The sequence below is a fragment of the Ovis aries genome, chromosome X (assembly GCF_016772045.2).
Source record: "Ovis aries strain OAR_USU_Benz2616 breed Rambouillet chromosome X, ARS-UI_Ramb_v3.0, whole genome shotgun sequence".
In the NCBI taxonomy this organism is placed as follows: domain Eukaryota; kingdom Metazoa; phylum Chordata; class Mammalia; order Artiodactyla; family Bovidae; genus Ovis; species Ovis aries.
The window spans coordinates 127,286,859-127,311,237 of NC_056080.1; the positions used below are offsets into that span (position 1 = coordinate 127,286,859).

General features: G+C 42.8%; 1 long non-coding RNA gene across 1 annotated transcript in view; it reads right to left on the bottom strand.

Moving 5' to 3' along the window:
- Positions 1-24,379, bottom strand: part of LOC114111478 (uncharacterized) — a 52,911-nt gene that overhangs the window by 23,499 nt on the left and 5,033 nt on the right. Inside the window, exons 4-7 of the long non-coding RNA XR_009598801.1 lie at positions 8,457-8,696; positions 5,385-5,429; positions 633-1,807; positions 351-452 (exon numbers count right to left, since the gene is read on the bottom strand). This is a non-coding gene — a long non-coding RNA (uncharacterized LOC114111478). The remainder of the gene's footprint in view (positions 1-350; positions 453-632; positions 1,808-5,384; positions 5,430-8,456; positions 8,697-24,379) is intronic.

Consider the following 24,379-nt stretch of genomic DNA (forward strand, 5'->3'; position numbering starts at 1 on the left):
TACCTAAGCCTCTTTGAACTCCAGCTCTCAACTCTCCACATAGGTGTCCTTTTGGCAGAAAGAACTCAGGCTTCATAGCAATATACACAGGAGTGCCTTATAGCAATATATACAGAGTAAGCTCTGTCCCTTACCAACCTGGAGCTCTTTGAGGCCTCAGTGATGAAATACATGTAGAGAAGAGTGAGGACCAATTCAACTTTAAGTTTACAACCTTTTCCAAAATAGTCATCAACACCAAAATAGCAGAGTACTCAATTATAATCTTAATGATTTATATGCTCATAACCTTTTATAATTATATAACACCTTCACAAAGAGACAGTGAAGACTAATAGACACACACTTACAGTGGCTAGCCCAGTGCCTGGCACGTAGTAAGTACTCAAAAATGTCAGCTTTCCCTCAGTGTCTGCCTAGGCCAGTGTTCAATATGCGATACTCAATAAATCCTAAAAATAAATAAATAAATAAATCCTTATTGACTGACATACAGTATGAAAAGCAAAGATAATTCATTTTATTTATTGACAATGCTAGAAACGATCATGTGCCTGAATACTTGAAATAAACAAGAAGGCCAATCATTTCTGTAGGCCAAGACACTGGTGAAAAGACAGTAATATACTCACTGATTGTCAACATTGGTGGCATGAACGCTAGGCTCAACCTTCCTCTTCAAATCCAAGTAGGTGCTGACACTTCAGAGACACTGACAGGTGACTATGACTGCTTTTCACACTGAATGACACAGCCAGAATGTCCATTTTTGTATACATAAGTTGAAGCAATATAATTGACCTTAAATCATTAATTATCCTTTTTGCATATTCTTGAGTCTCATACAGTGAAACAAGTCTATTGGCTCAATCTGTAACCTATAAGGTTTATCTTTTATTTCTTTCTCAGTCCACTTCAGTAACTCTTCTCAAAGTCCTGGAGACACTTTTTTCCCAAAAGTTGTTTGCACAGCCTTTTCCTTTCCTTTATGTAAGAGGCCAAATAAGAATTGTATTGTTAATGATGAAAACCCTTTTTCATCCTGTTGGAAGATTTCTTGCCATGTTTTCCCCGATCAAAAAACATCCAGCTGCTGTCATTCTTCAGGGTGTAGAACACAGAAGTCAGGAATTCTTGGAGACTGAAGTGAAGGAAAGTGTAAACACTGACAACTCCTTCAACTTTTTTTCAAAAAGTGATTGAGAAAAGTGCAATTGGTATCATATACTCCTAGCCTATGTCTTCTGAGGTCACTGACTTCAAATAGGACCTGCTGGTTCTGTAGTCCTTCTGCAGCCAAAGAGCAAAGGCCCCACCGGCAAATTTGTCCCTTCCACACCGAGATACCTGTAAGGGTGTTGAGACACTTGGAAAAGTCAAACAAGATACGTATCAGTCATGGTCTGACGTGACCTCGTAAGAGTCCTGCCTCCATCTTCCTGTGTCTCATCCAGGAGGTGGTGGGACGAGAAGACATAATGTCAAGGCCTTCATTTTCTCGCAGATCATAAAGGACTCTCGTAGCTGCATTAGCACCTGAAAACTGACTCAAGAAATATGCTCTTTTTTCAACATCTGTAAACCACAGGATCTCTGGATAGGTTGCTTTAACAGAGAGTGAAGCTTCTTCATGGTCGTAGGCCAGGCAGTTATCAGGAGGAAGGATTCAGGGAACAGTTTTGTCTTCATGATACTGTGTAAGAGAGTCTCTACTGGCTTCCTTTCCAGGGGATTGGTACTAAGATCCTCTTCCTGGTCACTGACAGAGTACTGAAGCTCAGGAAATCCGTCAAGAATGAACAAACTTCTGTGGATATATGAGAATAATGTCCATGATTGGTCCACCTGTATCTTGAAAAGTGTTATTGATCAGGTCAGTACCACTAAGGTTAGCCATCTCTCTGCAGTTGACATAAATGAGATAGTCAAATCTGCCTGGAGTAACCACTCCACTGCCCAGTCAAACATGAACTTATGTACCACAGCTGTTTTCCCAATCCCAGCACATCCCCAAAGCACCACAGTCTGGGATGAGATAGAACCCTCTTCATCAAGATCAAACACATGTTCCATCTCAATAAACTTACCATGTTGAGGAATTTCGCATGGTGGCTTTTCTGTTATATAGTGTTTTTCTTACAACAAGCAGTCCTGTCTCTATATGTTTACCACGATGATAACATCTATCAACTCCTATTTTTAGGTATTTTTCTTTTAGATGTTTTCTAAATACTTCCCGGTAATCTAATAAGGTGACACCAAGAGTTAGTAATCACAGAATCCTAGACAATAATACAAATAACAACTATAACTAATACTACCATCACCTCCATCTCCACTCAGATGTTTCAAAAGCTCCTCAAACTTCATGCATCTGAGCTCTTGATTTCCATTCCACTTCCCACTACCCCATCTCCAGAAAAAACAACAACAACAACAACAACAACAAACCTCCTCAGACATCTCGTCTTGGTTAAATGGTGCCACCCAATTTCTCATAAAAATGTCAGGAGTCATTTCTTTTTTCCTCTTGAATCCTCCATATCCAATAAGCAAGGCCTAGCATTCATATCTCCAAAACAAGCCTCCAACCCATTTATTTATCACCACATCCTCAAATACCACCCAAGTACAAGGCACTATATCAACTCTTTTCTAAACCGGTGAAACAGCCTCCTACTCATCTACTGTTGCCATCAAGAGCGCCTCTCCACACAAGCAGCCAACATGATCTAAAAATATCAATCACATCATGCCCTGGCCCAAAACTTTTAAAGAGCTTTTCATTGCACTTGATATTAAACCCCAAATCCTTACCTTATACGACAGCCTGGGCCCTATCTATCTTTGTTCCCTAGCTTTGTTTTATATCACTCTCATTCTCAGTTTCTATACTAAAGCCATACTGACTTACTTTTGAGTGAAGTGAAGTCGCTCAGTCATGTCCAACTCTTTGTGACCCCATGGACTGTAGCCTCCCAGGCTCCTCTGTCCATGGGATTTTCCAGGCAAGAATACTGGAGTGGGTTGCCATTTCCTTCTCCAGGGGATCTTCCCAACCCACGGATTGAACCCGGGTCTCCTGCACTGCAGGCAGACGCTTTCCCGTCTGAGCCACCAGGGAAGGAAGCCCTGATGGCTTAGAGGGTAAAGCGTCTGTCTGCAGTGCAGGAGACCTGGGTCTCCTGGCTTACTTTTAGTTTCTCATAAATGCCATGTTCTTTCCCACTTCAGGGCCTTTCCACCAGCTATTCTCTCCACCTGGAAAATACTTTTTTCTACTCTTCCCATGGAGATCCCCTTCTCATCCTTCAGATCTTAAACATTACTTGCTAGGAGAGGACTTCTCTGACCACCCAGTTTAAAGCAGATCCTCTCTACTATACCCTTTCCCAAGACTCTGTTTTCCCTTTGTAGCACTTATCACAATTTACAATTGTTTTGTTTCCTTTTTTTTTTGTTATCTGTCCTTCCCACTAATCTACATGAAAACAGGGATCTTATCTGTCTTCTTCATCATAGTATCCTAAGTACCTAGCTGGTACCTGGAACATGGTAGACACTAAATTAATATTTATTGAAAATGGCTATAAATGCTTGCTTTTGAATTATAAAACAAGCTGTTTATTATGCCTAACCTGTGTCAGATACTACACTAGGCCCTTTACATATATTTTAAATTTAATTATCATAATAATCCCATGAATTAGATATTATCCACATTTTACAGTTGAAGAAACTGAAAACTTATAACCAGGGTTATACGTTCATGGGTGTGCAATCAGTGCTTAGGCTTTGTGCTCAGAGGATCCATACTTTCTGTAATGCACTGCTGTTCCTATCTTGAAATTTTTAATAATTTTTGAACAAGGAATCCTGCCTTTTCATTTTGCACCATACCCCACAAATATGTATCCAGTTCTGCTTATAGCACTGGGTAACTTGTCCAAGATTCATAAGCAAGTAAATGGCAGAGACTTAAATTAAGACTCAGGTTTGTCTGAGGCCATGGCCTATGTGCTTAAATACTATACCACACAGCTTTTAACTTTCTGCAACTAAAAATAAATAACCCAAGGAGTCGGTTATCAAGCTCTAACTTCTATTAAGTAAATATCCAAGCTAGCATTTTCCAAATAAGCTTTTCATGGAACATTTGCAAGATATTAATAGGAGAGCTATGAAAAAGTTGTCCTGTGGTCAAATAAGGTAAGGCAAATGCACCTTCTATTCCATTTTTTCGTTTCTCAGTGCATATTAGCATATGAAAGGCTCTGAGCAAATCAATGGTTAAAAAAAGTAGGCTGTTTGACTTTTGTTTAATCCATATTTTCTAGACTTAAATGACTATGGAACCCTTTTTTAAAAGCAAAATTATTAACTTCTGGAGAATAGTGTTCTGTAGATTTCAGGTTGGGGAATACTGATATAAAGTGTTCTCAAACTTTTCCTATAAAATTTCATAAATAGATTAGGCTTTTAGGTCTCTGCTGCAATTACAAGCATACCTTGGAGATATCGTGGGTTTAGTTCCAGACCACTGCAGTAAAGTGCATATTGCAATAAAGCAAGTCACACAAATTTTTTGGTTTCCCAGAGCATATAAAAGTCATACTAACTATACTGTAGCCTATTAGGTGCACAATAGCATTATATCTAAAAATAATGTACATACCTTAATTAAAAAATACCTTATTGCAAAAAAATGCTAATTATCATCTGACAATACAGGGTTGCCACAAATCTTCAGTTTGTAAAGAACCATAATATCTGTGAAGTACTGCTACTGCTAAGTCGCTTCCATCGTGTCCGACTCTTTGCGACCCCATGGACTGCAGCCTACCAGGCTCCTCCATCCATGGGATTTTCCAGGCAAGATTACTGAAGTGGGGTGCCATTGCCTTCTCTGAAGTACAATAAAGTGAAATGCAATAAAACAAAGGATGCCTTTATTCAACTCTGGCATCCTAGTATGAAAGCAGCCATAGGCAATATGTAAATGAACGAGCATGGCTGGCTCCAGTAAAACCTTACTTATAAAGCAGGCAGCTAGCTGGATTTGGCCCACTAGCTGTAATTTGTTTACTCTATCTAGATCATTCCAGAAGCAGACTGGTTTATTCTATCCATAATGTCCCGTATATCTGTTGCTTTGGCCATCATCAGAGGTCTTCCTAGGATTTGAATACTTATTCTAGAGGATATAAAAGTCCTATTTGCTATGACAGTTTGGGACTTCATGAACATTATATATTTAAAAAAAAAAACACTGTTTGTTGCCCAGCGAATATGGGGGAAGATATGGAGGAGAAGTGAGGATGAGTGGGGTTCACAGGAGGCACTATTCCCCAAACAGTAAAAAGTAAAACAGAACAGACATCTACCTGTAAGCTTCTTCCATGAAAATGAAGCCAGAGAACTTGAAGCAGCTGTGGGAGGAACAGTTGGGGTTAACAGTATCCCAAATACACCTTCATACAAAAACATGAAATACACACAAATTTAGCCACACCGTTATAGCCACTCATGCTGTTCCCCAACTAGAAATACAACAAAGCCACCTCATGTCTATTCTAACTGATTAAAAAGCTATTTTATAGCTAATGTCCAACATAAAGTAAACCTAAGATCTTTCCACACAATCATGAATATACTTAGGGTGTAAACATTTCTATTTATATGACAAATAAGGAAATCTTTAGGCGTGAACTTAAAGGGGCATTCATTATTTGAAGTGACTGTTTCTGGTGTTTTGTTTTCCATTGAACATTAACTTATTGCTTCTGTTGGAACTCTTGTTGAGCTTAACTTGTTAACGAGAAAGAATAAGGCATTGCTGATATTAGTTCAACAGAAATATACAACCACCTACATTCAAATGCATACACACACACACACACACACACACATTCCTATGGGCTTTTAGTATTTGCACACCTTTGTAGGTAAGGGTGAGACACAGATGGGAGGTGTGACTAGGTGGGTGGGAGGAAGTGGAGTCTGGAGAGGCAGATATTAGAAAGTCACAGAACTGGGCATCAAGTGAGTGGTCTGTTGAAGATAACAAGTTTCTATTCACCATAACTAAACATTTCTTGGAGTTCAGGAATCAGCCACAAGGGGAAGGACTTCAGCAATCTTCACTCTTTACTCTTTTGTGCTCTCTCCTGTGAAAATCTGTGATTACAGTAAAAGGAGAGACTTAGAGTCTTTTATGATTATAAATGCTTTGGGGACTAAGGAAAACAGTATAAACAACAAAAACTTTCTGGGTTTTTTTCCCCTCATTTTGGGAAACACAAAAATTGCAGAGAGATTATAATGGGTAAATTCTATATCCATGTAATAACTTAAATACACATACCTCTACACATACAACACAATTTTAAAGATTCAGAAAAATCCCAAAGTCCATGAGAAGAAGTAGGGGGAAGAGAATGAAGATTATACCCTCTCTCATCTCATTTGGTTATTCACCTTTCTGTTCATACAATAAACTCCAGGTGCAAGCAGATCCCATATCTTTTCATTTCTTTCAACAGTACATCCTGGCAAATCAAGAAAACTGGAACCCAAAACAGAAATGATAACTGTAAGGCCTGATGGAAGCCCAGAGTGCAAAAGTAACTCAAGAAAGACTACTCAAAGCATTACAGAGCTGGGGAAATGAGAAGGCCTAATAAACAAGTAGAGAGCTAGGGTGGGATTAGGAGATCACATGAAGACAGACCAAAATTAACAGTCTTCAATTTGAAGACAAAAAAAACACAAAACACTAAACAGAAGATAGACTGTCTACACACTTTTGAAGAGTACAAATATGAGGAATGTCAAATTGAGCTCTAAAATACATTACCAAGGGAAGGATATGGTTTAGGGAGTATACCTCTGATGTCTGTGGTCAAGATAAGGATGACTGTGTCCTTCTATAACACAGCCAACTTGGTACCATTGGTAAAGGGAGAATTCTAAGACCACAGATTAGAATACTGTGATATAAGAGAAACACTCTAGAGAGTTAGGAGATCCAAGCCCTAGTTTCATTTCTGTAACTACCTACCTCTATGGTCCTTAAGATTCTTCTACTTTCTGAATCTATTATTTTCAATATGGTGGAGAGAATGTTAGCCCAGGTTTCTTTCCAGGGTGAACATTGCAAGATCAGTTGTCTAAATCCCAGTTGCACGTTAGAATTACCTTCACACCACCTTCCTGAAATTTTTTGTTGCAATGTTACTTACCCATTTCTAATTCACTTGATGGTTTTCTCATGTATTAGGCTTATTGTTCATTTACAGTCTTTCCCCCTTGAATTGAATTATTGGCCCCAATTCTCAGCCTTTGCCATGAATTCGGCAGGTCTGCACAAAAGAAGTGAAACGTTTTCCCACCTCTTATCTTTGAGCTCAGCTCTGAAACTTGCTTTGGGTAATAGCTTGTACACAGATGTGACTCAAGTAGGGGCTTGGAATATGCTTGCACAGCTGTACATGCTCTCTCTTGTGATTCTGCCACTGGCATGATACAAGCCATGAGAGAAACAAACCATTGGCCCAAGAATGAGAAATACATGCAGTACAGCCACCCTAGTTTACTCACAGTCCTGCAGCAAGACAGACAGTTAGCTTAGCCCAAATCAGAGATGCCCAACAGAACTCTGCCTAATCAGCTAAATTCCAGCTGACCTCCAGAACGGTAAGAATAAATGCTTAATAAATTCTTAACTTTTCATGCCACAGAGATTTTGTGGTTATTGTTATATATTGTTGTGGCAATAGCTGACTGATATACATCTTGTTAGAAAGTAAATGCCTAGAAAGTGTTTGGCATACAGAAAACATCCATTACATGGTTATTGAATAAATGAGTAAAATCTTAAAAAAAAAAAAAAAAAAAAAAACAAGCACACAGGTAGTGTGCTTACCTGATCAATTAAATCAGAATCTTTGATGATGAAGTTTGGCATCAATTTTTTTAAGTTCCCAAGGTGAATCTAACACATAACCAGGGAAGAGAGCCACTTTTTTAAGATTTAGTTATTTTTGATACAGTATATTTGTGAAACACATAGGATTTGGAATCAAATAGATGTTTTCAGGCCCTGACTCTACCACCTACTATGTGACCACCATGGAATTAACATTTCTAAATCCCAGATTCTCAACTATTAAACAGAGATAACGACAGTTTATAACAACATGCAATCACAACCTTTCTTAAAAGGCTATTATGAGGATTAAATGAAGTTTGTATATGAAGTATTCAGTACATGACATGGTACATAGTAAGGGCTCAATAATTCTAAACTATAGCTAATGATGGTATTGCTGTATCATTTGATAGAGAGTAAAAATGTCTGAACTCTGACAGGCTTTACTTAAATTCCATTTCCATTGCTTTCTAGCAACATGACTTTGAGTAAAATTACTCAAACACCTGAGACTACAGTAACCTACCTGTAAAACGGTGGTGGTTTAGTTGCTAAGTCGTGTCCGACTCTTGTGACCCCATGGACTGTAGCCTGCCAGGCTCCTCTGTCCGTGGGATTTTCCAGGCAAGAATACTGGAATGAGGTGCCATTTTCTTCTCCCGGGGGATCTTCCCAACCCAGGGATTGAACCCAGGCCTCGTGTGCTGCAGGTGGTCTTCTGCATGTCAGGCAGATTCTTTACTGATTGAGCCACCAGGGAAGCCATCTGTAAAATATGGTGATAATAATAACTACTTCATTGTTTTGTTGTGAGAATTAAATAAGGTGACACACATAGTATTTCTTAGAACAGGACCAAGTGCAACATAAATAGTAAATGTTAGAGAAAGGTAAGTTGGCATTTATTATAACTGACATAAAGAAGTTTAACCCTTTAACCTCTGAGCCACCAGGGAAGCATAAAGAAGTTACATTCTATTAAAACCTCCACATAACTAGTTCTTATGAGACAGAATGTTTCCAGCACAGTTACATTCCCACATTCTGGATTCAGTTCTCAGTCACTGGGAATACCATGTCCTCTAAAAAGCAGAAAAAAATTCTCTAGTTAAAATTACTCCAGTAAGCACCCCTGCCCTCAGATAATGGAACTGGAGAGGTACATGGTCACTCACTTTCATTTTAGGCAATCTCTAAGATGCCCATGACTTCAATTATCCTTACAACTCCTAACTTGTTCATTTCAGTCCAGCTTTCTTCTCTCGGATCCAGATTTATTCACCTTTAAAGGCCTAATCAAGCCACTTGGATGTTGACACCTCTCTCTGTCTTATCTCTTTTGGTAACTACTGCTTGGTTTGTCCAGCATTCTTTCACTGACCTTGGTTTTGAAAAGATATCCCATATCTCTTAATGGAATAATCAGATTCTCTGTGCCTAAATTTTAAAACCTGAATGGGGACTATACAGATTGAGTTTCCACTACCCAAATGCCCCAAGCTTCCTCAGTTCCTGACCCTCCCTGAGGCATCATTTTGGAACACTTCATGTAGTTTGAAGCAACTCCAGTATCTTTCCCAAAATCCCTATTTTTGCTCAGGTTAAGTTATTCAGAATCAATTTCTGTTGCCTGCAACTAAAGAACTCTGACATAGAAATTATACCAGAGACATGAACAACAAATGATCAGAAAGAGAAATTAAGAAAACAATCCCATTCACAGTCACATCAGAAAGAATAAAATGCCTGGACAGAAAAGGACGGAAAAGACCTGTACTCAGAAAATTATATACACTAATGAAAGAAACTGAAGATGACACAAAGAGATGGAAAGACATACTGTGCTCACTGATTGGAAAAATTTATATTGTTAAAATGACCATATTATCCAAGGCAATCTACAGATTCAGTGCAATCTCTATCAAAATACCAATGGCATTTTTACAGAAAAAAATTCTAAAATTTGTGTGGAAACACAAAAGATCCCAAATAACTAAAATAATCTTGAGAAAGAAGAACAAAACATAAACTATCATGCTTCTTGATCTGAAACTATACTACAAAGCCACAGTAATCAAAATGGTATAGTACTGGCACAAAAACAGACATATATATCAATGGAACAACATAGAGTACCTAGAAATGAACCCTCATTTATATGGGGTATATACAACAAAAGGAGGCAAGAACATACAATGGGGCAAAGATAGCCTCTTTGATAAATGGTGTTGGGAAAACTGGACAACTAATGCAAAAGAATCAAACTGGACTATTTCCTCACACCATATTAAAAAATGACTCAAAATGGACTGAAGACTTAAATGTAAGACCTGAAGCCATAAAATTTCTAGAAGAAAACATTGGCAGTATACTCTTTGACATCAGTCTTACCAATATTTTTCTGGATAGGTCTAGTAAGGCAAAAGAAACAAATGCAAGAATAAACAAATGGGACTACATCAAACTAAAAAGCTTTTGCACAGCAAAGGAAGCTATTAAGAAAAAGAAAGGCCATCTGATGAATAGGAGAATTTATTTGCAAACAGTATATGTTATAGGGGGTTAATATTCAAAATATACAAAGAACGCATAAAATTCAACATCAAAATCAAACAACCCAATTAAAAATTGGCAGAAGACCTGAATAAACATTTTCCCAAAGAAGACATATGGATGGCCAATAGGAACATGAAAAGAACATGAAAAGATGATTAGAATTGCTAATCATCAGAGAAATGCAAATAAAAGCCACAATGAGATACCACCTCACACCTGTCAGAATGGCTATTATCAAAAAGAGGAACAAGTGTTGGCAAGAATATGGAGAAAAGGGAAATGTATAGAAACATCAAATCACTCTGTTGGATACAAGGAACTGATATAGTGTTGTAGGTTAATTATATTTCAAAAACAAACAAACTCCTAGAAAAGAGATCAGATTTATGACCAGATTTGTCGGGAGAGGGTATTAGATGAAGGCAGTCAAAATGTACAAACTCCCAGTTATAAATTAAGTATTAGGGATGTAATATACATCATGGTGAAGATAATTAATATTGCTGTGTGAAAGTTGTTAAGAGTAAATCCTAAGAGTTCTCATTACCAAGAAAAAAAATTTTTCTATTTCTTTTATGTTGTACTGATATGAGACAATGTATTTATTTCATGATGTATGTAAGTCAAATCACTATGATATGTCAATTATATCACAATAAAACTGCAAAAAACAAAGTTGAAAAAAGAGAAATTATACCAGAGAGTGAGTTACAGTCAACAGTCCTATAGGGAACTATGGGAGTGTTTTGTAACTGGTTATTAGATTCAGTTAGAGTGAAACGCTGTGAGATGGCCCAAATTCCATGATCAGTGGAACGGAATGGAAAGTAGTACCCATTGTACTAGGGGCTTCACAAGAATATATGGAATCTTTATTCTAAGTACCAAAATGTGCCCTCTTCAAGAAGACAAATCAAAGTAAGATGTCTCCTTCAGGCAACTGAATTACAAAATGGTAAAATGGTGCTGCTTCCTTTGAGATGGAGGAGCACCAAGCTAGGGAACAAAAGTTAGATAGCAGGGTATGGACTAATTTCAGTCCCCCACCACACCCTTGGTTGTGTGCCTTTTCAGTCAACAAACTGAAGCTTTTCATGGTGATTTGACATGTTATGCATGCTACCAAAAAATAGGAGAAAGAAATGCTACAAATTTAAATCTCACCTCCAGGCCTAAAATGAGTCTCTGTGGATTTCTTTTATTGAGATAGAATTCATATATCATAAAATTCACCCTTTTAAAGTATACAATTCAATGCTTTGCAGTACATTCACAAAGTTCTGTAACCATCACCATTATCCAATTCCAGAACATTTTCATGACCCCAAAAAGAAATGCTGTACCCATTAAGCAGACACTTCCCATTCTCCCTTCTCCCTGCCCCTGGGAACCACAATTCTATTTTATGTCTCTAAGGATCTGCCTATGATGGACATTTCATATAAATGGACTCATACAATACATGACCTTTTGTGTCTGGTTTCCTTTACTTAGCATAATGTTTTCAAGGTTCATCCATGTTGCAACATGTATCAGTCCTTCATTCCTTTTTTTATGACTGAATAATCATCTATTTCACATCCATTGGAATGGTAATACTTAAAAAAATGAAAACTGGCAAGGATGTGGAAAAAATTAGAACCCTCTTACATTGCCAGTGGGAATGTAAAATGGTGCAGCCACTATGGAAAAGTTCAGCAGTTCCTCAATAAGTTAAAGATAGCATTACCATGTGACCCAGCAATTCTACTCCTGTGTGTGCTAAGTTGCTTCAGTCATGTCTGACTCTTTGTGATCTATGGACTGTAGCCTGCCAGGCTTCTCTGTCCATGGGATTCTCCAGGCAAGAATACTGGAAGAGGTTGCCATGCCCACCTCCAGGGGATCTTCTTGACCCAGGGATCGAACCCACATCTCTTATGTCTCCTGCATTGACAGGCAGATTCTTTAGTACTAGCACCACCTGGGAATTAATACATAAGCAAAACAACTGAAAACAGGTATTTAAACAAAAAGTTCTACAAGAATATTCACAACACCACTATACATAATAGCAAAAAGATGGAAGCAACACCAATCCCCATCAACTGATGAACTGAATGAACAAAATGTGATACTATCCAGTGGAATACTGGATAGTCATAAATGGAATAGTCAATAATGGAATACTATCCAGTCATAAAAAGGAACAAAGTACTGATATGTGCTACAACATGGATTAGTTTTGAAAACATTATGCTATGTGAAGGAAGTCAGACATAAAATGGCGCATATTTCATGACACCATTTATAAGAAATGTACATAATAGGCAAATTCATACAGACAAAGCAAATTAGTGGTTGCCAAGGGTTCAGGGAAAAGAGGAAGCGGTAAGGGTTAGGAATTTCTGTCTGAAGTGTTGGAAACATTCTGCAATTAGATAGTGGTGATGGTTACAGAGCTTTGTGAGTATATCGAAAATAGCTAAATTGTACACTTTAAAATAAAAGAGTGGATTTTATGATATGTGGATAAAATCAATCAATATCAATTTAATAAAATCAATAAACAAAACATGTGGTAATCATTTTTTAATACACCCACTATGTTGTACACCTAAAACTAAAACAGTGTTGTATGTCAATTATACCTCAATTAAACTAGAAAAAAAAATTGTAAAAGTAGAAAAAGTCATTTAAAAATACAATTATAGAAGAAAAATGAGAAAGTAGAAACAACACAAATGTCCATCAAAGGATGAGTAGATAAACAAAATGTGATATATACATACAACAGATTATTCAGCTTTTAAAGGGAAGGAAATTCTAAAACATGCTACATGGATAAAATCTGAATACATTATGCAAAGTGAAATAAGCAACACACAAAAGAGAAAATATTGTATGATTCTATTTACATGAAGCACATAGAACAGTCAAATTCATAGAGTCAGAAAGTATAATAGTGATCACCAGGGTCTGGGGGGAGAGGGAATAGGGAGTTATTGTTTAATGGGTATAGAGTTTCAGTTTAGGAAGATGCAAAAATTTTGAAGATGGCTAGTGGTGATGGTTGGATAACAATGTAATGTACTTAATGCCACTGAATTGCACTTAAAAGTGACTAAAGTGACAAATTTTATGTTATGTATACTTTACAACAATAAAAAAAGAAAATGGGCAAAATATTTAACAGAGCTTTCACAAAGGAAGATATACAAATGATCAATAGCACATGAAAAGATGCTCAACATCCTTAGTCACTAATGAAATACAAATAAAAATATAAATATAAATAAACACTACAATGAGGTTCATACTCACCATAATGGTTAGTATTTAAAAAACTGACACTACCAAATGCTACTGAGGATGTTGGTAGGACAGTAAAATGGTACAAACAAATGGCAGTTTCACATAAAACAAAATATATCCCTATTTTCAGTCATAAAAAAACATGAAATCTTGCTATTTGTGACAACACACATGGAACTTGAGGGCATTATGTTAACTGAAATAAGCCAGACAGGGAAAGACAAATACCATATGACTCACTTATACACGGAGTCTTAAAAAAGAAAACCAACTCAAAGACAGAAAACAGATGGGTGGTTTCCAGAGGCTGAAAGTGGGGAGTGGGCAAAGTGGGTGAAGGGAGTGAAAAGATACAAACTGCTAGTTATAAAACAGCTAAGTCATTGGAATCATGGGAAGGTAATAACAGCATGGTGACTATAGTTAGTATTATATGTTTAAAAGTTGCTAACAGAGTAGATCTTAAAAGTTCTCATCATAAGAAAAAAAATTCTGTAACCATGTAGGGTGATGGATATTAACTAGACTTATTGTGATAATCAATTAACAATATGCACAAATATCAAACAGTTACTTTGTATGTCTGAAATTAATATAATATTATATATCAGTTATACTGCAATTTAAAAATAATTATTGATACAGAAAGCAAATAACAAACAAGAGTAGATCAATAAAAGGAAGTGATAGTTCTTTGAAAAAACAAGAGTGAACAAATTTTTAGCAAGTGTGATTTCAAAAATAAAGCCATTTAAATTAACATAAAAAATGAAAGAGAACCAAACTACAAAAACGAGAAATTAAAAAATTATCCAAAAACTACTATGTATAATCCTTCTAGCAATTCTAAAAATCTAGGTTAAATGGATAATTTACAAGAAAATAAACAATCAAAATTGGCCTAAGAAATAGAAAACATGAAAAGGCCAATTGATCATGGAAGAATGTGAAATGATAATACTCTACCTCAAAAGTCACTGGCCCTAAAAACTTTTGTGAACTGGCTCCAAAAAGTTCTGTGATAGAGTCTGACCACACCAGCAAGGAATAGATTAACCAAACGTTATACAAAATTTTCCATAGCAAAGTAAAAGAAGGGAAATGACACCATACAGCTATCAATTCAGTTCAGTTCAGTCGCTCAGTCGTGTCCGACTCTGAGACCCCATGAATCGCATCTCGCAAGGCCTCCCTGTCCATCACCAACTCCCAGAGTTCACTCAGACTCACGTCCATCGAGTCGGTGATGCCATCCAGCCATCTCATCCTCGGTCGTCCCCTTCTCCTCCTGCCCTCAATCCCTCCCAGCATCAGAGTCTTTTCCAATGAGTCAACCCTTCACATGAGGTGACCCAAGTATTGGAGTTTCAGCTTTAGCATCATTCCTTCCAATGAACACCCAGGAACTGATCGCCTTCAGAATGAACTGGTTGGATCTCCTTGCAGTCCAAGGGACTCTCAAGAGTCTTCTCCAACACCACAGTTCAAAAGCATCAATTCTTTGGCACTCAGCTTTCTTCACAGTTCAACTCTCACATCCATACATGACTACTGGAAAAACCATAGCCTTGACTAGATGGACCTTTGTTGGCAAAGGAATGCCTCTGCTTTTGAATATACAATCTAGGTTGGTCATAACTTTCCTTCCAAAGAGTAAGTCTTTTAATTTCATGGCTGTAATCACCTTCTGCAGTGATTTTGGAGCCTCCAAAAATAAAGTCTGGCATTGTTTCCAATGTTTCTCCACCTATTTCCCATGAAGTGATGGGACCAGATGCCATGATCTTCGTTTTCTAAATGTTGAGCTTTAAGTCAACTTTTTCACTCTCCTCTTTCACTTTCATCAAGAAGCTTTTTAGTTCCTCTTCACTTTCTGCCATAAGGGTGGTATCATCTGAATATCTGAGGTTATTATTGATATCTCTCCCAGCAATCTTGATTCCAGCTTGTGTTTCTTCCAGCCTAGCATTTCTCATGATGTACTCTGCATATAAGTTCAATAAGCAGGGTGACAATAGACAACCTTGACGTACTCCTCTTCCTATTTGGAACCACTCTGTTCTTCCATGTCCAGTTCTGACTGTTGCTTCCTGACCTACATACAGATTTCTCAAGAGGCAGGTCAGGTGGTCTGGTATTCCCATCTCTTTCAGAATTTTCCACAGTTTATTGTGATCCACACAGTCAAAGGCTTTGGCATGGTTAATAAAGCAGATTTTTCTCTGAAACTCTCTTGCTTTTTCCATGATCCAGCAGATGTTGGCAATTTGATCTCTGGTTCCTCTGCCTTTTCTAAAACCAGCTTGAACATCAGGAAGTTCACGGTTCACATATTGCTGTAGCCTGGTTTGGAGAATTTTTAGCATTACTTTACTAGCGTGTGAGATGAGTGCAGTTGTGTGGTAGTTTGAGCATTCTTTGGCATTGCCTTTCTTTGGGATTGGAATGAAAACGGACCTTTTCCAGTCCTGTGGCCACTGCTGAGTTTTCGAAATTTGCTGGCATATTGAGTGCAGCACTTTCACAGCATCATCTTTCAGGATTTGAAACAGCTCAACTGGAATTTCATCACCTCCACTAGCTTTGTTCATAGTGATGCTTTCTAAGGCCCACTTGACTTCACATTCCAGGATGTCTGGATTTAGGTGAGTAATCACACCATCGTGATTATCTGGGTTGTGAAGATCTTTTTGTACATTTCTTCTGTGTATTCTTGCCACCTCTTCTTACTATCTTCTGCTTCTGTTAGGTCCAGACCATTTCTGTCCTTTATCGAGCCCATCTGTGCATGAAATGTTCCCTTGGTATCTCTAATTTTCTTGAAGAGATCTCTAGTCTTTCCCATTCTGTTGTTTTCCTCTATTTCTTTGCATTGATCGCTGAAGGCGGCTTTCTTATCTCTCCTTGCTATTCTTTGGATCTCTGCACTCAGATGCTTATATCTTTCCTTTTCTCCTTTGCTTTTCACTTCTCTTCTCAGCTATTTGTAAGGCCTCCCCAGACAGCCATTTTGCTTTTTTGCATTTCTTTTTCGTGGGGATGGTCTTGATCCCTGTCTCCTGTACAATGTCACGAACCTCAGTCCATAGTTTATCAGGCACTCTATCTATCAGATCTAGGCCCTTTAATTTATTTCTCACTTCCACTGTATAATCATAAAGGATTTGATTTAGGTTATATCTGAATGGTCTAGTGGTTTTCCCCACTATCTTCAATTTAAGTCTGAATTTGGCAATAAGGAGTTCATGATCTGACCCACAGTCAGCTCCTCGTCTTCTTTTTGCTGGCTGTATAGAGCTTCTCCATCTTTGGCTGCAAAGAATATAATCAATCAGATTTCAGTGTCAACCATCTGGTGATGTCCATGTGTAAGAGTCTTCGCTTGTGTTGTTGGAAGAGGGTGTTTTCTATGACCAGTGCTTTCTCTTGGCAAAACTCTTGCCCTGCTTCATTTCGTACTCCAAGACCAAATTTGCCTGTTACTCCAGGTGTTTCTTGACTTCCTACTTTTGCATTCCAGTCCCTTAGAATGAAAAGGACATCTTTTCTGGGTGTTAGTTCTAAAAGGTCTTGTAGGTCTTCATAGAACCATTCAACTTCAGCTTCTTCAGTGTTACTGGTTGGGGCATAGACTTGGATTACTGTGATATTGAATGGTTTGCCTTGGAAACGAACAGAGATCATTCTGTCATTTTTGAGATTGCATCCAAGTACTGCATTTCAGACTCTTGTTGACCATGATGGCTACTCCATTTCTTCTAAGGGATTCCTGCCTACAGTAGTAGCTATAATGGTCATCTGAGTTAAATTCATCCATTCCAGTCCATTTTTGTTCACTGATTTTATTTTTTTTTTTCTCTTTTTTTTTTTTTGATTTTTTTTTTAATTTTTTAAATTTTAAAATCTTTAATTCTTACATGTATTCCCAAACATGAACCCCCCTCCCACCTCCCTCCCCATAACATCTTTCTGGGTCATCCCATGCACCAGCCCCAAGCATGCTGCATCCTGCGTCAGACATAGACTGGCGATTCAATTCACATGATAGTATACATGTTAGAATGGCATTCTCCCAAATCATTCCACCCTCTCCCTCTCCCTCTGAGTCCAAAAGTCCGTTATACACATCTGTGTCTCTTTCCCTGTCTTGCATACAGGGTCGTCATTGCCATCTTCCTAAATTCCATATATATGTGTTAGTATACTGTATTGGTGTTTTTCTTTCTGGCTTACTTCACTCTGTATAATCGGCTCCAGTTTCATCCATCTCAACAGAACTGATTCAAATGAATTCTTTTTAACGGCTGAGTAATACTCCATTGTGTATATGTACCAAAGCTTTCTTATCCATTCATCTGCTGATGGACATCTAGGTTGTTTCCATGTCCTGGCTATTATAAACAGTGCTGCGATGAACATTGGGGTACATGTGTCTCTTTCAATTCTGGTTTCCTCGGTGTGTTCACTGATTTTAGACTGTCAATGTTCACTCTTGCCATCTCCTGTTTGACCACTTCCAATTTCCCTTGATTCATGGACCTGACATTCCAGGTTCCTATGCAACACTGCTCTTTACAGCATCGGACCTTGCTTCTATCACCAGTCACATCCACAGCTGGGTATTGTTTTTGCTTTGGCTCCATCCCTTCATTCTTTCTGGAGTTATTTCTCCACTGATCTCCAGTAGCATATTGGGCACCTACCGACCTGGGGCGTTCCTCTTTCAGTATCCTATCATCTTGCCTTTTCATACTGTTCATGGAGTTCTCAAGGCAAGAATACTGAAGTGGTTTGCCATTCCCTTCTCCAGTGGACTACATTCTGTCAGACCTCTCCACCATGACCCACCCATCTTGAGTGGCCCCACACGGCATGGCTTAGTTTCACTGAGTTAGACAATGGCTGTAGTCCTAGTGTGATTAGATTCACTAGTTTTCTGTGATTATGGTTTCAGTGTGTCTGCCCTCTCATGGTCTCTTGCAACACCTACCGTCTTATTTGCATTTCTCTTACCTTGGACGTGGTGTATCTCATCACGGCTGCTCCAGAAAGCGCAGGTGCTGCTCCTGACCTTGAACGTGGAGTAGCTCCTCTCGGCCCTCCTGTGCCCGCCCAGCCACTGCTCCTTGGACCTGGGGTAGCTCCTCCCGGCTGACTGTGATTTCCGGCGGGGTGTAGCTCCTCCTGGTGCCGCCCCTGGCCTCGGACATGGGATAGCTCCTCCCGGCCTCCGCCCCTAGCCTCGGGCGGGGGATAGCTCCTCCCGGCCACTGCCCCTGACCTCTGGCGGGGGGTAGCTCCTCCCGGCTGACCCTGAACTGCAACGCGGGGTAGCTCCTCCTGGCTGCCTCCAGACCTTGGGCGGGGGTTAGCTCCTCCCGGTACCACCGCTGACCTGCAGCATGGGGTAGCCCTCCTGGCCGCCACCCCTGGCCTCGGGCGGGGGGTAACTCCTCTCGGCCGCAGCCCCTGACCTCGGGTGTGGGGTAGCTCCTCCCGGTCTCCACCCCTGACCTCGGGCAGGTGGTAGCTCCTCCTGAGCACTGCCCCTAACCTCGGGCAGGGGGTAGCTCCTCACGGACGCCACCCCTGACCTCGGGCAGGGGGTAGTTCCTCCCAGCCGCCTACCCTGACCTCGGATGTGGGGTAGCTCCTCCCGGCCTCCGCCCCTGACCTCCGGCGGAGGGTAGATCCTCCGGGCTACCCGAGACTTCAGGCGTGGCATGGCTCCTCCCGGCCACTGCCCCTAGCCTCGGGTGGCAGGTAGCTCCTCCCAGCCGCCACCCCTGGCCTCAGACGTGGGGTAGCTCCTCCTGGTATCACCCCTGACCTGCAGAGTGGGGTGGCTCATCCTGGCCACCCCCCAACCTCGGGCATGGGGTAGCTCCTCCCAGCGGCCGCCCCTGACCTCGGTTAGGGGGTAGCTCCTCCCGGGCACCGCCCCTGACCTCGGGCATGGGGTAGCTCCTCCCGGCCACTGCTCCTAGCCTCGGGCAGAGGGTAGCTCCTCCCGGCTACCACCCCTGACCTGCGGCGGGGGGTAGCTCCTCCCGGCCGCTGCCCCTAACCTCGGGCATGGGGTAGCACCTCCTGGCCGCCGCCCTGGCCTCGGACGTGGGATAGCTCCTCTCGGGCGCCACTCCTGGCCTCGGGCTGGGGGTAGCTCCTCTTGGCCGCCGCCCCTGGCCTCAGGCGGGGGGCAGCTCCTCCAGGCAGCCCCTGAGCTCAGGCGTAGGGTGGCTCGTCCCAGCCGGCCGCCCCTGGCCTCGGGCATGGGGTAGCTCCTCCCGGTCTCCGCCCCTGGCCTCGGGCAGGGGGTAGCTCCTCCCGGGTACCCGAGACTTTGAGCGTGGCGTAGCTCCTCCCGGCCACCGCCCCTGGGCTCGGATGTGGGGTAGCTCCTCCTGGTACCACCACTGACCTGTGGCGTGGGGTAGCTCTCCCAGCCACTGCCCCTAATCTCGGGCAGGGGGTAGCTCCTCCCGGGCTCCGCCCCTGACCTCGGGTGGGGGGCAGCTCCTCCCGGTACCACCCCTGACCTGCGGCGTGGGGTAGCTCCTCCCGGCCATCTCCCCTGACCTTGGACGTGGGGTAGCTCCTCCCGGCTACCACCTCTGACCTGCCATGTTGGGGAGCTCCTCCCGGCTACCACCCCTGACCTTGGGTGTGGGGTAGCTCCTCCCGGCTACCACCCCTGACCTCGGGCAGGTGGTAGCTCCTCCCAGGCGCCTACCCTGACCTCGGATGTGGGGTAGCTCCTCCCGGCCTCCGCCCCTGACCTCCGGCGGGGGGGGTAGATCCTCTGGGCTACCCGAGACTTCAGGCGTGGCGTGGCTCCTCCCGGCCACTGCCCCTAGCCTCGGGCGGGGGTTAGCTCCTCCCAGCCGCCGCCCCTGGCCTCAGACGTGGGGTAGCTCCTCCTGGTATCACCCCTGACCTGCAGAGTGGGGTGGCTCATCCCGGCCACCCCCCAACCTCGGGCATGGGGTAGCACCTCCTGGCCGCCGCCCTGGCCTCGGACGTGGGATAGCTCCTCTCGGGTGCCACTCCTGGCCTCGGGCATGGGGTAGCTCCTCCAGGCAGCCCCTGAGCTCAGGCGTAGGGTGGCTCGTCCCAGCCGGCCGCCCCTGGACTCGGGCATGGGGTAGCTCCTCCCAGCCGCGCCTGACCTCGGGGGTAGGGTAGCTCCTCCCGGCTACCACCCCTGACCTGTGGTGGGGGGAGCTCCTCCCAGCCACTGCCCCAAACCTCAGGCGTGGGGTATCTCCTCCCGGCTGCTGCCCCTGACCTCGGGCGGGTTGTAGCTCCTCCCGGCTACAACCCCTGACCTCGGGCGTCGGGTAGCTCCTCCCAGCCACCTCCCGTGACCTTGGACATGGGGTAGCTCCTCCCGGCTACCACCTCTGACCTGCGGTGTGGGGGAGCTCCTCCCGGCTACCACCCCTGACCTCAGATGTGGGGTAGCTCCTCTCGGCCGCCCTTGACCTCGGGCGTAGGGTAGCTCCTCCCGGACGCTGCCCCTGGCCTCGGACATGGGGTAGCTCCTCCCAGCCGCTGCCCCTGACCTGGGGCGGGGGGTAGCTCCTCCTGGCCGCCGCCCCTGACCTCGGGCGGTGGTTAGATCCTCCCGGCTACCCGAGACTTTCAGCGTGGCATAGCTCCTCCCGGCTGCCACCCCTGGGCTTGGACGTGGGGTAGCTCCTCCTGGTACCACCCCTGACCTACAGCGTGGGGTAGCTCCTCCCGGCCGCCACCCCTAACCTCGGGCGGGGGGTAGCTCCTCCAGGCCGCCTCACCTGACCTCGGATGTGGGGTAGCTCCTCCCAGCCGCTGCCCCTGACCTCGGGCAGGGCGTAGGTCCTCCCGGCCGCTGCCCCTGACCTCGGGCAGGGGGTAGCTCCTCCAAGCCGCCTCCCCTGACCTCAGATGTGGGGTAGCTCCTCCCGGCCGCCACCTCTGGCCTCGGGCATGGGGTAGCTCCTCCTGGCTGCCCCTGACCTCGGGCGTAGGGTAGCTCCTGTTGGCTGCCCCTGACCTCGGGTGTAGGGTAGCTCCACCTGGCCGCAGCCCCTGGGTTCGAACGTGGGGTAGCTCCTCCCGGTACCACCCCTGACCTGCGGCGTGGGGTAGCTCCTCCCGGCCGCGCCCCTGGCCTCGGGCACTGGGTAGCTCCTCCTGGCTGCCGCCCCTGACCTCGGGCGGGGTTAGCTCCTTCCGGCCACCGCCCGTGACCTCGGACATGGGGTAGCTCCTCCTGGCTACCACTCCTGACCTCGGGCAGTCGGTAGCTCCTCCCGGCCGCCCCTGACCTCAGGCCGGGGGTAGCTCTTACTGGCCGCCGCCCGTGATCTCGGGCGAGGGATAGCTCCCCTCGTCTATGCTTCTGCGCAGTCCGTTGCAGCTGCCCATACAACTATAGACTAGTATAATCTTGATACCAAAAACTGACAAAGGTAAAGGAAAGAGATAACAAGGTAAGGGAAAGAAATTATAGGTCCATCTCACTTATGAACCTAGATATAAAAATACATAACCTTAATACCATAATCAAGGTCATTATTTTTACAGAGGTCATTATTTTTTACAGAGATGCTGATCACATTTTTGCTAGAACAATTCTTCATTTAGTATCCCTGATCCCTATTGACTAAATGCCAGCAGGAGTCCTCACACACACATTAATAAACTATAAAAACTGAAAACACGTCTAGACATTTCCAAATGTCCCCTAAAGCAGTGGTTCAGCTTCAGGCTGAGGATCAATACTATAGGCAATCTCACTTATGAACACAGATACAAAACCGCTAATACAAGATTAGTCCCTCAAACCCCACAGTACATTAAAAAGAAAAAAAAAACACACACACATCATGCTCTCATCTAAGTTAATACTAGGAAAGCAGGAAGTATAACCTTTATAGATCTGTCACTGTGAAACAGGACACCAACTCCTTACTTGGAAAATTGGCAATTACAGGGAGAATTAAGCATTTATCTTGTCTTTCATATAGGAACTGTATTTTAGGCTCACCAAATAGCCCCAGTAGAGAAGGGATAGTTCTTCTTACAGAGGTATACTAGCTAATACATTCAGAAAGAATAATAGAAATAGAAAATCATTATTATGAAATCTTTTACAAAATAATTGACTTAGATAGCAGTTATGGATGGTAAAACCATTAGGTAAAAGGATGATGGAGAACTTTACAATGACGGGATCAGATTAACACCACTTCAATTTACCATCCAAGTTATCTTATATACCCTTAACTAGCTCAACAGTAAATAATCCACCTACAGTGCAAGAGACCTAGGTTCAACCCTGGATTGGGAAGATCCCCTGAAGGAGGGCATGACAACCCACTCCAGTATTCTTGCCTTGAGAATTCCCTGGACAGAGGAGCCTAGTGGGCTATAATCCATAGGGTCGCAGAGTCAGACACAACTGAAGCAACTTAGCACAGCACAGTTCAGTTCAGTTCAGTCAGTCAGTCATGTCTGACTCTTTGCGACCCCATGAATCGCAGCACGCCAGGCCTCCCTGTCCATCACCAAATCCCAGAGTTCACTCAGACTCACGTCCATCGAGTCCGTGATGCCATCCAGCCATCTCATCCTCTGTCATTTCCTTCTCCTCCTGCCCCCAATCCCTCCCAGCATCAGAGTCTTTTCCAATGAGTCAACTCTTCCCATGAGGTGGCCAAAGTACTGGAGTTTCAGCTTTAGCACCATTCCTTCCAAAGAAATCCCAGGGCTGATCTCCTTTAGAATGGACTGGTTGGATCTCCTTGCAGTCCAAGAGACTCTCAAGAGTCTTCTCCAACACCACAGTTCAAAAGCATCAATTCTTCAGTGCTCAGCTTTCTTCACAGTCCAACTCTCACATCCATACATGACTACTGGAAAACCATAGCCTTGACTAGATGGACCTTAGTCAGCAAAGTAATGTCTCTGCTTTTGAATATGCTGTCTAGGTTGGTCATAACTTTCCTTCCAAGGAGTAAGCGTCTTTTAATTTCATGGCTGCAGTCACCATCTGCAGTGATTTTAGAGCCCCCCAAAATAAAGTCTGACACTGTTTCCACTGTTTAAAGCATCGGACCTTGCTTCTATCACCAGTCACATCCACAGCTGGGTATTGTTTTTGCTTTGGCTCCAACCCTTCATTCTTTCTGGAGTTATTTCTCCACTGATCTCCAGTAGCATATTGGGCACCTACCGACCTGGGGAGTTCCTCTTTCAGTATCCTATCATTTTGCCTTTTCCTACTGTTCATGGGGTTCTCAAGGCAAGAATACTGAAGTGGTTTGCCATTCCCTTCTCCAGTGGACCACATTCTGTCAGACCTCTCCACCATGACCCGCCCGTCTTGGGTTGCCCCGCGGGCATGGCTTAGTTTCATTGAGTTAGACAAGGCTGTGATCCTACCCTTAATTACAAAATGAAAGAAGAAAATTCTATTAATAGTAGTAACAAAAGCTATAAAGTATCTAGAAATAGCACAAACAAGATATGTTCAAGACATTTATGGAGAAAATGATACATTATTAAAGAATTTAAAATCTGAATAAATAGAAGGCCACGCCATATTTATTCATA